Source organism: Micropterus dolomieu, linkage group LG01 (genome assembly GCF_021292245.1).
Source record: "Micropterus dolomieu isolate WLL.071019.BEF.003 ecotype Adirondacks linkage group LG01, ASM2129224v1, whole genome shotgun sequence".
Lineage (NCBI taxonomy): Eukaryota > Metazoa > Chordata > Actinopteri > Centrarchiformes > Centrarchidae > Micropterus > Micropterus dolomieu.
This window is the reverse complement of record NC_060150.1, coordinates 3,672,717-3,688,312: the sequence shown is the minus strand read 5'-3', so window position 1 is coordinate 3,688,312 and position 15,596 is coordinate 3,672,717. Positions and strand designations below refer to the sequence as shown.

The following is a 15,596-nucleotide window of genomic DNA, read 5'->3' as shown; positions in this document are numbered from 1 at the left end:
GTTTTAAGAAGGGACTTAAAAGAGTTCACTGACTCAGCCGACCTGATTTCCTCGGGCAGGCTGTTCCAGAGCCTCGGGGCCCTGACAGCAAACGCTCTGTCCCCTTTAGTTTTCAGTCGAGACTCTGGAACAGACAACAGACCTCTGCCCGAGGATCTCAAGGTACGTGCTGGTGCGTATGGGACTAAAAGGTCAGAAATATAACAAGGCGAGAGGCCATGAAGAGCTTTAAAAGTGATCAATAGAATTTTAAATTCAATTCTAAAACATACTGGGAGCCAGTGTAATGAAGCTAAAATAGGAGTAATGTGGTCATATTTCTTTGTTCTGGTTAAAAGCCTGGCAGCTGAGTTCTGGACAGTCTGGAGTCGATCAATAGATTTTTGGGTTAAACAGGTGAAAAGGCTGTTGCAATAATCCAGGCGTGATGAGATGAAGGCGTGTAAAATGGTCTCGGTGTCCTTAAAAGTTAACATAGATCGAATTTTAGCTATATTTCTAAATTAAATGAATTATGAATTAAATAATCTCATGAATAAATAATAATAAAAATAGACACAGCCCCACATTCAATACTTATTGGCACAATTTCACAAGTATTTTTATTGTTGGTAGCTGTTTATGTGCACGGACGTCAATGTTAAGCTTTTATTTTGTTCATATCCGGTCGTCTTCAGCGCTAAATACCAAAAGACGCACATTGACGCAGAAGAGCGACTCCGCCTGAAGGTCTCTGGTGTCTCAATTAAAGGGGAAACTTTAAAGAAAAAAACAAAAACAAATAAACGTTCACATGATAAACATAATTAATTAATTAATTTGAAAGTGGCACGGCACAGACTGTAGGACTTTCTATGGGAACAACAGAGTATAAAAATAAAACAATAAATCACAATAAACTCACCACTGAGCAGCACAGATGTCACAACTGTAATAATAACCGGTATAAAATCACCATTACTGTTACTTAAACATCACCGTTTATAGCAATATACAGCTTATTCACTTGAAGACGTTATTTAAACCTCTTAAAATCTTGATTTGTCTCCTTTAACTTTAATCGTTGTACATTTTGGGAACCGTGGCTCTTTATTTTATAAAGAAGAGGCTAAAGTTACATATTAGAAGTGGGTTTTTACTCATCTTGCCAGAGGAAGTATTTTTTTTATCTCTTTTGATATGACAGAGAATTAGAGAGGCAACGTATTCAAAGATGCATTCAAAGAATACACATCAACCTTGATCAAAACACTTTCCTGTGATTGTGGTTTGTGGAAACCTTAAACATGAGTGTAGTTTTAGATGGGTGGAGTTTGCAAAAGGAAGCACAACGGATGTTCCTGTAAAGTTAAACCAGCAGGAAAAAACAAACCCCGCCTATCTGCTGCTGCAAGAACATCAAATGTCATAAAAATGATGTTTAATGCAGTACATCTGCTCCACCTGCAGGGGGCAGCGTACACTTATATTTTACACTGAAACAGCTGGTGTTTTTTATTGGAAACATGAAAATGTGGGCAGAATTTGGTCTTAAATGAGACATGAGACAAAGTAAAATGACACAACATCCCATTTAATGTTTGCAGTCACATCAGGAGCATTAACACACGTCCATTCACATAAAAAAGTTATATTCACCATTCAAACATTTGACATGGGAAACTTTTACTAATATCTGAGTTAAGGTTTAAGTGTTTATTTTAAAAGCTCGTTGAGGCGTTTTGGTGTGAAGCAGACGGGAAATCCTTTGACAAAATGAACTGCAGAATCTGAAACCTCTTCCCAGGTGTTCATGTGGGATTTCGGCAACGATGTTGAGGCAACAGCTGTAATCTAATCTTCGCTTCCTGAGCCAGGAAATAAATAAAGACCGTGAAGAGACGACAGAATGAAACTGATCAATTTCAGACAGAGGCAGAAGAAAGAAAGATTTGTTTCAGTAGTCCGACTCGTCTGAAAAATCTCCCTGCTGCGTCCAGTGCTTCCCGATCTTCCTCTTCTTCCTCTGCCTCTCGCCCATCACCACGGTGGCCAGCACGGTTATCACCACAGTGACGGTGATGATGAGCACTGTGACCGTCTCGGCGAGGCACAGCTCCGTGTCCACGTCCATCAGCCGGTAGTCCTCGAGGACCGGTGGCGCCTTGCAGGTCAGGTTGTAGTAGTCGTCCAGGAAGAGTCTCTGGATGCTCCGCAGCTTCAGGAAAACTCTCTGCAGGTCGCAGTCGCAGTTCCAGGGGTTCCCCTCCAGCAGGATGTGGGTGCTGTAGTCGTTGATGTCGAGGAACGTCTTGAAGTAGATGGTGGACAGCTGGTTGTTGGCCAGGTTGAGGAACGTCATGCTGGCGAGGGGCTTGAAGACGCCCGTCTCTGTCTCGTTGATCTGGTTTCCTGCCAGGTTGAGGACCTCCAGAGAGCGCAGCATGGAGAAGATCCCGTTCCTCAGAGACGTCAGCTGGTTGTCCTCCAGGTGGAGCTGCCGCAGTTTGCTCATCGGGGAGAACGACCTCACCTGGACGGTGTGGATGTTGTTGCCGGTCAGGTTTAACCTCTGGAGGCTGTCCAGGTGCAGGAAGCTCCGGCCGTCCAGGCTCGTAAGGCGGTTGTGGGCGAGCTGCAGCTCCTGCAGGAAGGCCAGGCCGATGGAGAAGCCTTCAGTCAGGGTGGAGATCCGGTTCCAGCTCAGGTCCAGTTTGTGCAGGAACTCCAGCTGAGAGAAGCCGCCGTCCTCCACCACGCTGATGTTGTTGTTCTGCAGCAGCAGGACTCGCAGCTTGCGGTTTTTGCTGAAGGAGCGTTCAGGGATGACAGAGATGCGGTTGTCGGACAGGTCGAGGAGCTCAGTGGCGGGCGGGACTCTGTCGGGCAGCTGGGTGAAAAGCGCCTTGGAGCAGATGGTGAACTTCAGACTCCTTTGACATTCGCAGGCCAGCTCACACCCGCTGCTGTTCAACCTGGAGGACGCCTCAGTGACCACCAGGAGGAGGAACAGGAACTCCTTCATGGCTCCACAGCTATCTGAAAACAGCCGCAGAGAGGAGTTTACTATTTAGTGACCAAACAAAATGTCTTTAAAAAGTTTCAGGCTCGCAGTTGTCGCACCAAAACATGGTTTACATTTGGGATTACCTTGTAATTAGGAAGCGCCTTCTTCGTCTTAAGCGTAAAAAAAACAAAAGTACTACCTCAGCGGTTTGTTGTAACTCTTTAACCACAAACAACCACATTTTTAGTTTGTTGACCATTTTGAGATTTTCATTTCGTACAGAAATGAGTGGAAACCAATGGCTGGGAAAATAAACACATTGCAGTAAACAGTGTTGGGAAAGTTACTCAGAAATTATAATAATAAATAAAATCTTACTATTACTGAGTATTAAAAGTAATTAGTTACGTATTACACACAACACGTTCAGCAGCTCATTTCAGAATTGAATCCACTTTACTGGAACAATAATTAACGTTAGGAGTCAGAAAGCCTCATTCTCCATTCTTTGTTTTTGGCGTTCTGGTAATGCAGTAACTTGTCTCGTTACTTGGATTAATAACTGTAATACCATTACTGTTTTGGAAATAGGAATCCCTTACACTGCTAGTTACTGGAGAAAGTAATACTATGACAGTATTGTGTTACTGAGTGATACTGAGTGACAAATTACTGCCCAACACTGGCAGTAAATAGGAGAAAACGCTCTACGAAGCATAAAAGTACAATGTTGTAACCTTTAAAACTTGTATTTTCTCCCCTGCAGATGTCAAAAAAATTGGTTTTGATAAGATACAAGAACCATTTCTAGATTCAAGAATGATCAGAAAAGTCTAGGAAACATTAAGCTCCTCTAGAAGATAAAGAAATGTTCTTATTTAGACACTCTTAGCCGGAGAAAAAGTATTTCAGCTTGTTATAGTCTGGCAGTCTGCTGAGAGTAATGGTTTTAAAAGCAAACAGGTTGCAGCATCACGGAGTCTCCATCAGAGTGGAGGTAATCAAAACTTCCTTCACAAAAGCTGTGAATCAGTAGACAACACAGAGAGAACTGTTAGAAGGTGAGGATAAAAAGGTCTGATATGTCCCTGCTCTGCCTCTGTTGTTATAATGTTTAAGGGTTTTGTCTTACCAGCGGTTGCTCCCGTGTTTGCGTCTGTTTTACCTGCTGTCGGTCGTCAGCGTGCAGCCCGGCAGCAGGTGCAAACTGGACATGGTGGAGGGAGGGAGGGTTCGTCACGGCGAGGAGAAGCAGACAAAGACAGAGAGATGGAAAGAGACACAGAGTGCAGAGGAGAGCGTGTCAATTATTCACCACGCAGCCACGAGCGCTGTGGTCGGGGGAGGGGGGGGAGCTTTAAGAGACCGAAGCCAAACTGGGCCACAGAGCTGAGAATTAAAAGGTCTGGCGGGATTTGATTGATCGCAGGCGGAGGGGTGTTTATCTCCATGTCGTTCCTGAGTTTATTTAGAGATTTATTTGTTCAGTCACAACAGAAAAAAACTGATACTGTTAGTACACCCTTGACTCCCCTTGAAATATGCACCAAGTAAAACACACTCTGTATCCACTTAATACTTCATATCAATAATATTTAATGTTTTGTTCTCTGCATATCAATAAAATCAAAGTGTTCTGTAGTGACTTTGTTGTGTTTTTATACAAAACAGTATAACATATTTATGTTATACTACATGTTTTCCTCCATGATTTACCATTACTGACTGACTTTAATGTATTTATTGGATATTGATTGTGTGTTTATGCGTATTCAGTTTCCTTATGTTAATAGTTTGATATTGTTGTTGTTTTTGTATCTGTTGGTCTTTTTATTATTGTTATATTTTATTAGCATTTACAGTATTATTTGTTGTATTTCCAGTTTAATCAAACTGTTTTTATTATTTCACCCCTTATGGATACCCTGTGAGTTTGAGCCTGAATACTTTTTCTCCTTGCTCTGTCTGAGCTGTAACCAAAAAAATCTGACCTGTTAATAAAAGTCAGAATTAGAAAGGACAGGTAACATCCGCAGCCTGTCTGGCCAGAAACTGATCACAGAACGCTCCGAATGCAAAATATCCAAATACGCCATTTGTTCTGTTGATCTTTCCTAGCATCCCTTAAATTTCTTGATCCAAACTGTCATGTAGTTTGATCTCACAAAGAAAACGCTGCAGCATTTTCAATTTTTACACCTGTAGCTCAGTGGGATGACTTAAGATTCCTCGATCTGACATGACAAGCAACCAAAACCACAGAGGTCAATGTTCAGGGGCTGCTCTTTGGTGTCTTGAGGTTCAACATCAACAGCTCAATAAATGTGAAGGTATCACATATAAAAAAGGAGAAAGGGATTCATTAGGCCAAAAAGAAAACAGAAAAAACGTCAGATGACAGTAAGTGGAACATGATGTTCTTCAACGCTGTAAATCTCTACTTACAGATATCAGACGCGAGCTGCAGCCCAGATGTGAGTGTTTATTCTCATCTGTAGGATGAAGCGTGGACGTATAGCTGATGAGCGGACCTGTTGGTCACAGAGAGAAGGATTACACTAATACTGTCCAAATCCCCGGCAGAGATAAACCACTCTCCGCTGCCTCCGCCGCCGCCATCATCCATCCACCTCCATCCATCGAGGAATCAGAGAGTGTGGTTTGTACGGCAGCTCTTCAACCCAATATCTGTTTCTTCAGTCCTTAAAGGAGAACACGTCTGTTCATGTTTCCCCTCCAAAACTAGGACATGCACAAAAAGAAAATCCATTACAAGTACTTTATTGGTCTTGCATTGAACATATCAAGTAAAAGTACTAAACGCAGAGTAGCGTGTAAGTTACTAATTTTTAATCTATAAAATGCATCATAGTTATTAATTATGATGTCTTATGTCTCCACTTGTAGTGGAGTGAAAGGTATTTCCCTCGGAAATTAGTGTAGTAATATAAAGAATGAAAAGTATGTGTAACTCAAATCTGTACTTCAGTGTAATATTTAAGATAAGCTTTAGCTTTAGGAAGGGGGAAATTTCTGTTTGAGTGAATTGAAAGATCTCTGCCAATGTTTTTTCCTTTAGAGGTGAGTTGCAAACCTCCAAAAACGACAGTCACAAGTATAAAACGAGTGAGGAGTCTGTTTAAACAAGTCACTAAACTACAGTAAAGACTCCAGAGTAAAGAGAGGCTGCACGTCCAGCCGATCAAACCAACTGCACCTGAAGCAGCCGCAGCTGCAGCCTGAGGCTCCATCAGTAAAATCTGCTGATCGCTGCTGCGCCAGCAAAGTGCTTAACTGATGTGATGGAACAGCGATCGATCAGTGACAAGTGATGTGAACAGCAAATAAAAATGTACAGTGTTAAATGATACCAGAAGATGAAACCATCGGAAAGTCAAGCTTGTGGTGATAAACTTGCAACAGTGACGAACACGCCTGAGATGCAGCTGAAGGTGAGCGGCTGTTAAAATCTGCCTGGACTTTTCTTTATACAGTTTATGGTGCAGCCACATAAGGGGAAAAAAGCGTGCTCTCATCTTTCGTTCGGTGAGTTGCTTGCATGTTTGGCTGCAAGCAAAACCAAACAAATAGTCCTTTTTTGCTGCGGTGTGGTTATAAAAAGTATCAGTTGAGGTACTGGTTTCACTGGTGATGTTTTAATTCTACTAGATACCTTTACTTGCAACTTATTACTGTAGGGAATTCGTAGCGTGTAACTTGAATGTGCAAATTGTAAAATGTATTTGTACAGAATGTGCAATAATAAACTACAATATCTATCAGTTTAATTATTGTGGGGAATCCTGTATCATGTAATATTTATTTATTATGAAGTAACCAAAGTGTTAAATGTTATTGTACTGTGACAATATGTGTAGGTAACTGCTAAATGTTATTGTACTGTTACGTGTTGTGCGACCGTATATATTAAAAGCTGTTTAATGTTATTCATGTGTTCATGTGATTGTATGGCACAGATGGCACTCTGTGGTCTCTTGAAGACATATTTCTCCCAAGAGAGACAATAAATGCTAATCCTGTCCTATTTATTATTATTACAGTGTTTTCTCGACCATAGAATAAATGCATCTGCCAACACAGCTTAACTTGAACATGGTGTGTTGTTGAACGTCTGTGTTTTAATAACCTCACCTTCAACAAAGACCTTGCTGACATCATAAAAAATGTATATGCGTTCATGAAATAAAACATTAACCTTCAGGGGAAAAGACTCTCATTAACTGATTGATCACAGGATGAGATGGGTGGCGGCGTACCACCGCCACTAAAAACACTTTTTCCCCCTGTTATGGCTCAGTTTAGTAGTTAAACCCACTTCACTTTACTGTAACTTTAAAGTTGCATTAGACTTTAAAAAATACATAAATATGGAAACTATTTACAAATACTTTAAACAAACTGTATGCATATAGTAGCAGGAGACAACAAGGTTTTTACCTCATTTGGTTTTAAAGATTAAAATAACTTTTTCTACAATATTGTGTTGGTGACAATTTAGTACTTAAAGCAAAAGTTTGACATTTTTGGAAACAACTTTTTTGCTTTCTTGAAAATAGTGATATCACTCTCACGTCTAACGGCAGACGGTTAGCTTAGCTTAGCACAAAGACTGGAAACAGGGGGTAACAGCTAGCCTAGCTCAGCCCAAAGCTAACAAGAATCCACCTACCAGCAGGTTTTAAACTCAATATTTCATGTACTTTGTCAGTGTATTTTGTATTTCGTGTCCCTCTTTGTTGCTTAAATGAATAAAAAAGGATAGTAGTTGAAATTAATTCCTTCAAATATCTGCTTCTCTCTTCACAAAGGCACTATTTGTTTACATTGTGTGCATTTCTTAACAGCTTTAACAGTTTTTTGGAGACACTGGAGGTGCAGACTCTTCAGTCGTTGCCTCCAGACAGTGTCAGCAATGGCACAGGTATCGGTTATCTGCAGGGATCCGGTTTCACGGCAGCCTTTGACTGGACCTGGTTAATTGTTCTGCACAATAACAGCAGCTGGAAAGTACTTCGGTTGCCTGCCTCTTGTATACTTTATTTGATTATTGCAAATGTTCCTGCCATCGACATTATACCCTGCTATACGCCCGGGACATGACAGGTTTCACTTTAATTGTGTTCATTAAATTACACATCTGATTCATTATTTTGGATATTTTCATTAATATATTAATTTATTATACTACGATGACTTCTTGTCCTACTCCTACTACCGCTTGTACTTCTTGCTACTGCTACCTTGTACTTCTTCTATTTATAGTGTTTCTAGTACAACTACAGTACTTCTATAGTGAGTAACTCCTACATTTCAGCCGCTACTGGCTGCTAATAGAGGTAAATAGTTAAAACGTAAATGATATCCACTCTTTTCTAACCAATACTTCATATCATAATGTGTTTATTTTAGTAGTAGTGTCAACGGTATCTGTCAAAATATCCTACTACCACTACTTCTACTATTGGTATTGTTGCTGCCACAACTATTATTACTACTACTGTTACTACTATTACTGCTACTTTTTTACTCTTCTGCTTCCACTACTACCACCTGCTGTTACCTCCACTTCTTCTAGTACTTCTAGTACTAGTTGTACAGCTGCTGTCACTACCTCTACCACTGTTCATTTGTTCTTCTAATTATCTATAAAAATACTGCTAATCTACCAAACTGTGGTTTCTGGGTGTGAAATAGAAATACTGCACATATGTTTACACAGTATATGCAGTACACAGATACTGACAGTATCATGCAGAGGGTGTTTTATGACCCCAGAGGATTACAGTGAGACGGTGAAGCACATGAAAGCTGCTTCAGTCTCTGTGAAGACGCTAATCCCTGAGGACGAGGATTATCTTCATGTTCTGCTGCTGGAAGTCCAACTTCATCTTACTTCATGAGGACATTTGGTATTTGTATTTACTTCAAACACATCTAGTGAGCATAAGATCATCATTATACTACATTACATTAATTAACTTGGCAGACAGACACATCTATACAAAGTAAGTGCAGAGAAGTACAATAAAATGCACAACATGCCTAAATTAATATTGTGCAAAGTTTTCTATATTTTATAAATAAATTCATTTTATTTTATATAATTTGGGAGAAATGGAGGTGAAATTGCAGGTTTTAAACAAATATTTTTTGATTGATTGATTTTTAAGTTAAAACAAATGATAATATTATAAACTGATAACACACAGACACAAAATAATAAATCAGTGTCAGAAAACAGATTACAGTGATGATCAGCAGCAGTGGAAGAAGAACTCAAATCTGTCCCTGAATAGAAGCAGAAATACTACTCTGTAACAATACTCTTTCACTTTCAGTAAAAGTATTAATGGCAAAATGCACTTAAAAGTATTCAAGTAAAAGTAACTTCAGAGAGTTATATTATTTCGTATACATCATATTATTGGACTGTTTAACATGTAAGCAGCATTTTGATGTTTTATCCACTGAATCTGACCTGTATTGTGTGAAATTTTCAAGTCAAGCTCTTCTTTGATTGAACCAGTTTCCTGTTTGATAAACGATCAATTAATGCCACATATATGAGTTTGCCTCTCCCTACCTTAGCGGGTGACTTTGTTGTGACGTCATCGCTCTGACCTGTGTGCTGTTTTCAAAGCAGCCAGCAGGTGGCGACACAGGTCTGTCTGAAATCAAGAGGTTTCACAGCAGGAGAAAAAATGTTATTGATCCCTCTCAGCAGCAGCAGTTGCAACAGTGACAGGAATAGTAGTAGTAGTAATAACAGTAATGGCAGTACATGTACAGACACAGTCTATAACAGAGCAGAAGGAACAGTAGTTGTGGTAGTGAAAGTATGTACTAGTACTAGTAAGTAGTAGAAACAGCAGTATTTTTTATGTAGTTAGTAGTTTATGTAGCTGGTACAGTGCACTACTTCCACCTTGCTTTTTAGGTATGTATCTTCCAGTGTTTAATTTTTATACTTGGTGAGCAAATCCCTGTATTAAATATATATAAATGCAGTGTACATACTGTATCTTGTATTGTCTCTTGAAAGTAGATATTCTTGTCTCAGTGGTTACAAATTTACCCTATTTTAATGCCCACAACACAAGTATTCATTAATAGAAAAGATGCTAGTAGCAGTGCATGTAATAGAAGCATATGTGGTAGTAGTAATAGTTTTGCAGTAGTATGAGTACTAGCACACCATTAGCACTAAAATTAGTACTAGTAGAAGTAGTAGCAAAAGTAGCAGTACTTTAGTAATACTCATGTTAGGAATGGTTGTGAATCTCAGGCAGACACAGCCAGATCGGTTCTCAGATATTTATTGAGCTAGACAGAGATGTATCACTTAAAAGGGGGAGCGTCCAAACAAAAGGCAGCCCTCACAAATAAGGTGTCCAAAAACTTCAAACAAAGGATGAGCTGGAGTGAAAACCAAAAGTCGTGACCATCAGGCAGGGTAGCAACAGGTGCGCAGAGAAAGGTAACCGACTACTAGTACATGACAAAGACAGAACTGAAATGACAACCATTTATACACAAACGAGCAGGGCGGGAGTACAAACACTTAATACAGATCAAGCCAGACAGGGTGAAAAGAAAGGACACAAATCTGGGCGCAAGACTAGACATGAACAGCAGATGAAGCCCAACCCCAACACAAGACTAGAAACAGACAGAAACCAGGACCCAAAACACAGAACAGACAGAGCAGAAGGACCATAAAAGTAAAACAGGAGAGACGGGAGAAGTACAGACAGGACCAGACCAGGATCGTGATAGTGCCCCCCTCGTAGGGACGTCCCTAGATAGACCCATTAAATCCTGGCTACGGCCCTGCTAATCCAGGTCCCGCCCATCAGCTGTCAATCATCCCACTCTGTCACTCACACCTCTGACAAATAAAGTAAATTCAAATGTATTTACAGAACCACTTTTTGACAAAATCAGGGTTGACATCAAGCTGCTTTGCAGAGCAGAACAGTGAAGTCAGTGTGTACAAACTTATACAGGATGTGTGAAAGTGTGCGTCCAGCTGTGTGTGTCTGTGAGAGACAGACGGCGGTGTTAATGAATGCGACAGTAGCGGTGCAGGGCGGCGGCTCGTTCGCGCCCCTCCTCAGATCCAACATGGCAGCTCTGGCTCGGTGACAGGAAGAGCCTCAGAGAGGTCGCAGAGGTCACAAAAACAAGGAGAGGGTCGGCTGGAGCAGATTGTCCCTGCCGCGGTCAAGTCCTCCATAAGGTCTTCAGATCTGACAGACAGGACGACCAGGAAGGTGTTAACCTTTTCATATACAGTCTATGGTGTTAACGTGATATTTAATTACAGCAGCTGTTAACAACCAGACCGTGAGCTCGACCTCAGCTGCTGAAAAATATGTTTATGTTAACTTTTATAAATCTGAACAAAAATCTACTGGGTGACTTATTATGACATTTATGCTTTCACACAGTTTTTTGTTGTTGAACTATTTGTGCTGATCCAGTAGTATCCTGGACTGTATAATGTGTGTAAATCTTTTAAACCTGATGCTTTTACAGATTGTTTTACTTTCCTGCCTTTGTGAAACTCTTGGTAGGATTTTAAAAAGTGCTACATAAATAAATATTATTATTATTAATATTATTATTATATTAATGTGGATATTTTTTCCTCACCTGTCTCTGATCATGTGAAGAGTGACGTTGTAAATTATTTACAAATGAGCTAATAAATAAAAGTTGATCTGGATTTTCAGTATGTGACATAATATTTGTTATAAATTTTGAATTCTTTAAAAATTTGCCTTGAAATACTTTTATACACAGTATTCTAATACATTATGTTAAACTTTTATACATTTTTAAATAGGACAGACTTTTATCAACATGCCTTTTAAAGCATTATATAACTAATATTCATATTCTTTATTGTAAATTAAGGTTTATATATGTATCAATACGTTGAAATCCCTTAAAATTTATTTATAAATGTGACCTAACTAATATAAATTTCTCATAAAATGCATTTGTAAATATATTAGACTTTATAAATCTGTAGCCCTTTTGCAGATTTGTGATAAACTTAAATGACAATTAAATTAAAGTTATTATATATTATTTATAAATATGTATAAAATGTTGACCTTTTGATGCACTGACTGGATTTTAAATACAGTTTATTTTATTACACAAACAGTCAAAACACCTTGACAATGAAATGTTAGCCTGATAAAATCTAAAATAAAACAACTGTTTTAATGGTATTTAAGGTCATTTTATCTGCAGACAAGTTCTTCCTCCAGTTTATTTTGTGTTTTTTCCCCAGTGTGCTGTCAGGTAAACAGGTGCGAGCAGGTTCACTGGACTATCACAACACACTACAGAGGCCTTTCAAAGTGTGTTGGCAGGAGTTTCCTCTCTCACGTCTTGGCACGAAGTCTCTGTGTTTGTAAAGACACGTTTCTGCTTCTAGGCAAGCTTCAGATGCGGAGAGAGAGAGAGATCTTACAATAATATTCTCAACGCTGCACCAGCGCTGAAAGTTTGTGTATTTACAAGCAGAAACATCCAGAACAAAAGACTCCTCACCGAGTGTGAACTAATTCCTTTGAATAAACATCATCACTGCTGTCATCATCATAATCAGCATCATCCTCACCAGTGTGAGCGCCAGCGCTGTCATCCCGAGTATCATCGTCTCCATCATCACTGTCTACGTTGTCTTTATATCTATTTTAATCAATGTCAATTAGATTTATGTTGCTGTAGTGACAACAATCTCTGAAAAACTCAAATCATTATTTACATGAGTAGAAGAAGAAGTACATGAGCAATGTGCTAGTATTACAGTAATATATGCTGAAGCACTGCTGCTACTGCTAAAAGTATCATTACTCTAACAATTAAGATGGAAATAAAATTATTAATTAATCTTGAATTACTACTATTACTACTACTGGAAACTGCAACTACTGCAACTACAAGTATTATAATTATAGTGAAACTTCTACTTCCAGTGCCACTACTAGAATAAGCAGTAAAGTTGCTACTTCTAATACTACTACTACTGCAAAGGCTTCCACTACTAACTGCAACGGATTGTTTAAATACTGCTACAGCTACCAGTACTACTACAATACAGCTACTATTACTAATAAAAATAATAATACATGTAATTTATAGGCGCCTCTCTGAACACTCAAGGTCACCTCACAAAACATAATAAAACAGTACAGCAATAAATACTACTAGTACCACAACTACTGCTGCAATTAACAAAAACTACTTCAAGTACTACTGCAAGAACAGCAACTATTACAAACTCCTGCAACTACTTCTACTACAACTACTGCTACAATTATTACTATTGATGTATACTGTACACTTTTTCTTGTACAGCTACTGCCACGGCCAATGAAGTTGTTACTACAAATACAAATACTGCAAAGACATCAGCTACAATAAGTTTTACTGCTGCTACATTGCTACGGCGGCAACTTGAATCTACTGTAGGTACAGGTACAAATACTATTACTACCAGTACTACTGCTGCCCTGTGACCTTGCACACTGTGGTGGATGTGAACACTGCCTTCTGTACAGGCTTCCACAATACTTCCTGTTTGACCTCTGACCTTTGTGTGTGTGTGTGTGTGTGTGTGTGTGTGTGTGTGTGTGTGTGTGTGTGTTAACCAGACAAGACCACAGTCGGTAAAGAAAACACCTCCCGGACAAAGAAGGAGGAAAACTGTGTGAGAGAGGTTGAAGTAGAACAAACACACATTGCCTTGTGGTACTATCGTTGTGGGGACCTGTCACTGACATAATGTATTCTCTAGCATCTTACATAAACCTGAACCATCACAACTACAAGTCTAACCTTAACCCTTACCCTACCCTTAACCTTTACCTAATTCTAACCTAAACCCTAAAACCAAGTCTTGCCCCTCAAACAGCCCCTTAAACTTGCGGAGTCCAGCATGTTGGTCCCCACTAGTATAGTGGAACGTAGTGAATATAGTAAAACAAGTGCACAGACACACACAGAGTCTCCAGTGGTCTGTGGTTGTCAGTGTGGATCCATCAGGTTAACAGGAGGGAGGCTGTGACCTCCAAACCAACACTACTCTACTCACTTCATCTGATCTTACTCTGCTGTCCTCTCCTCCTCTTCATCACCCTCCTCCTCTCCTCTGTATTGTCTTTTCTCCTCCAATCTTTGGTCACCACATTTAGTTTTTCCTCTCTCAGACGTTTTCTCCTCGACCTCCCATATTTCTGTCTCTCATCCCGTCCTCTTCGTCTCCTTGAACCGGTTGTTTTTCCAGTATCTAGGTCGAGGTCGGGGCTCTCTAGCCCAGACACACACACACACACACACACACACACACACACACAGTAATTTTGGCAGCTCAGTGTGTGATCGCCCCTTGAGATGTCAGAGCTTTTAGGTCAGGCAGATCTGTGAGCTTCAGCAGCTTCTTGGAAAACTGGGGGAAAAAAAACAAAAAACAGCAGCAGGACGCTGAAACTACTCTGAATTATTAAACATTATCATATCAAAGTTAACACAACAAACAAGGCTAAAAAAAATCTGCCAAATGAACACAAACCGCATTAAAGGATTATGTTTCATCAGCGTGTTCACCTGTAGCTCCTATGAAGGGTTTAGCTAAAGGTGAAGATCTTTTTATTTTCCTTATAATCTCCCTACGTTCATGATTTGGAGCCATAAAGCTTTGGGCTGAAGATGTCAATGACTGCTTTTTATTATTCTGTATATTGTATATTTTTGATTCGTAGAGTTTTGAATTGAGAATACCTTGGTATAAGAATTTAAATGTATAGATTTCTAGATCGTCCCTGGTGACACTAATGATTTGTGGAAGTGCTGATCTGAAAATTCTCGTTTAATTTGGCAAGATTGTCTTAAAACTTATAGGAAGGTCGCTGATGAAGGCATGTGCTCAGTCCTGGTACTCCTGGACCTTAGCGCTGCTTTTGACACCATTGATCACAACATCATGTTAGACAGACTGAGGCACTGGGTGGGGATCTCTGGTACTGCCCTAGAATGGTTTTCATCCTACCTGTCAAATAGGAAGTTTTACGTGTCTGTAAACAACTATGTCTCCTCATTCTGTCCAGTTAAATTTGGTGTGCCTCAGGGGTCGGTCTTAGGACCCATTTTGTTTTCCTTGTATCTGCTTCCCCTTGGACATATTATCCATAAACATGGCATTTCTTTTCATATTTATTCTGATGACACACAAATATACTTGCCCGTCAGATCCACAGACCCTGGAATGATGAGTTCACTTAACAACTGCCTTTGTGAAGTTAAAAAATGGATGTCAAATAATTTCCTCCAGCTGAACTCAGACAAAACAGAAATCCTGGTCATCGGGTCCCAGCAGATGGCAAATCAAATACTGCCATCTGCTGGTTCCCTAGTAAATCACATTAAGCCTGTGGCAAAGAACCTTGGTGTTTGGTTTGATAGTAATTTAAATTTGGAGCAGCACACCACAAAGCTTGTTCAATCATGTTTTTATCAACTTAGAAATATAGCAAAAATTCGATCTATGTTAACTTTTAAGGACACCGAGACC

General features: G+C 39.6%; 1 protein-coding gene across 1 annotated transcript in view; it reads right to left on the bottom strand.

Annotated features, from left to right (window-relative positions):
• The window catches only part of mfsd6a (major facilitator superfamily domain containing 6a), a 44,074-nt gene that overhangs the window by 18,160 nt on the left and 10,318 nt on the right, over positions 1-15,596 (bottom strand). The window contains exons 5-7 of the mRNA XM_046052393.1: positions 14,121-14,336; positions 9,591-9,675; positions 5,432-5,728 (exon numbers count right to left, since the gene is read on the bottom strand). The gene's annotated coding sequence lies outside the window, so the exon portion shown is untranslated. The remainder of the gene's footprint in view (positions 1-5,431; positions 5,729-9,590; positions 9,676-14,120; positions 14,337-15,596) is intronic.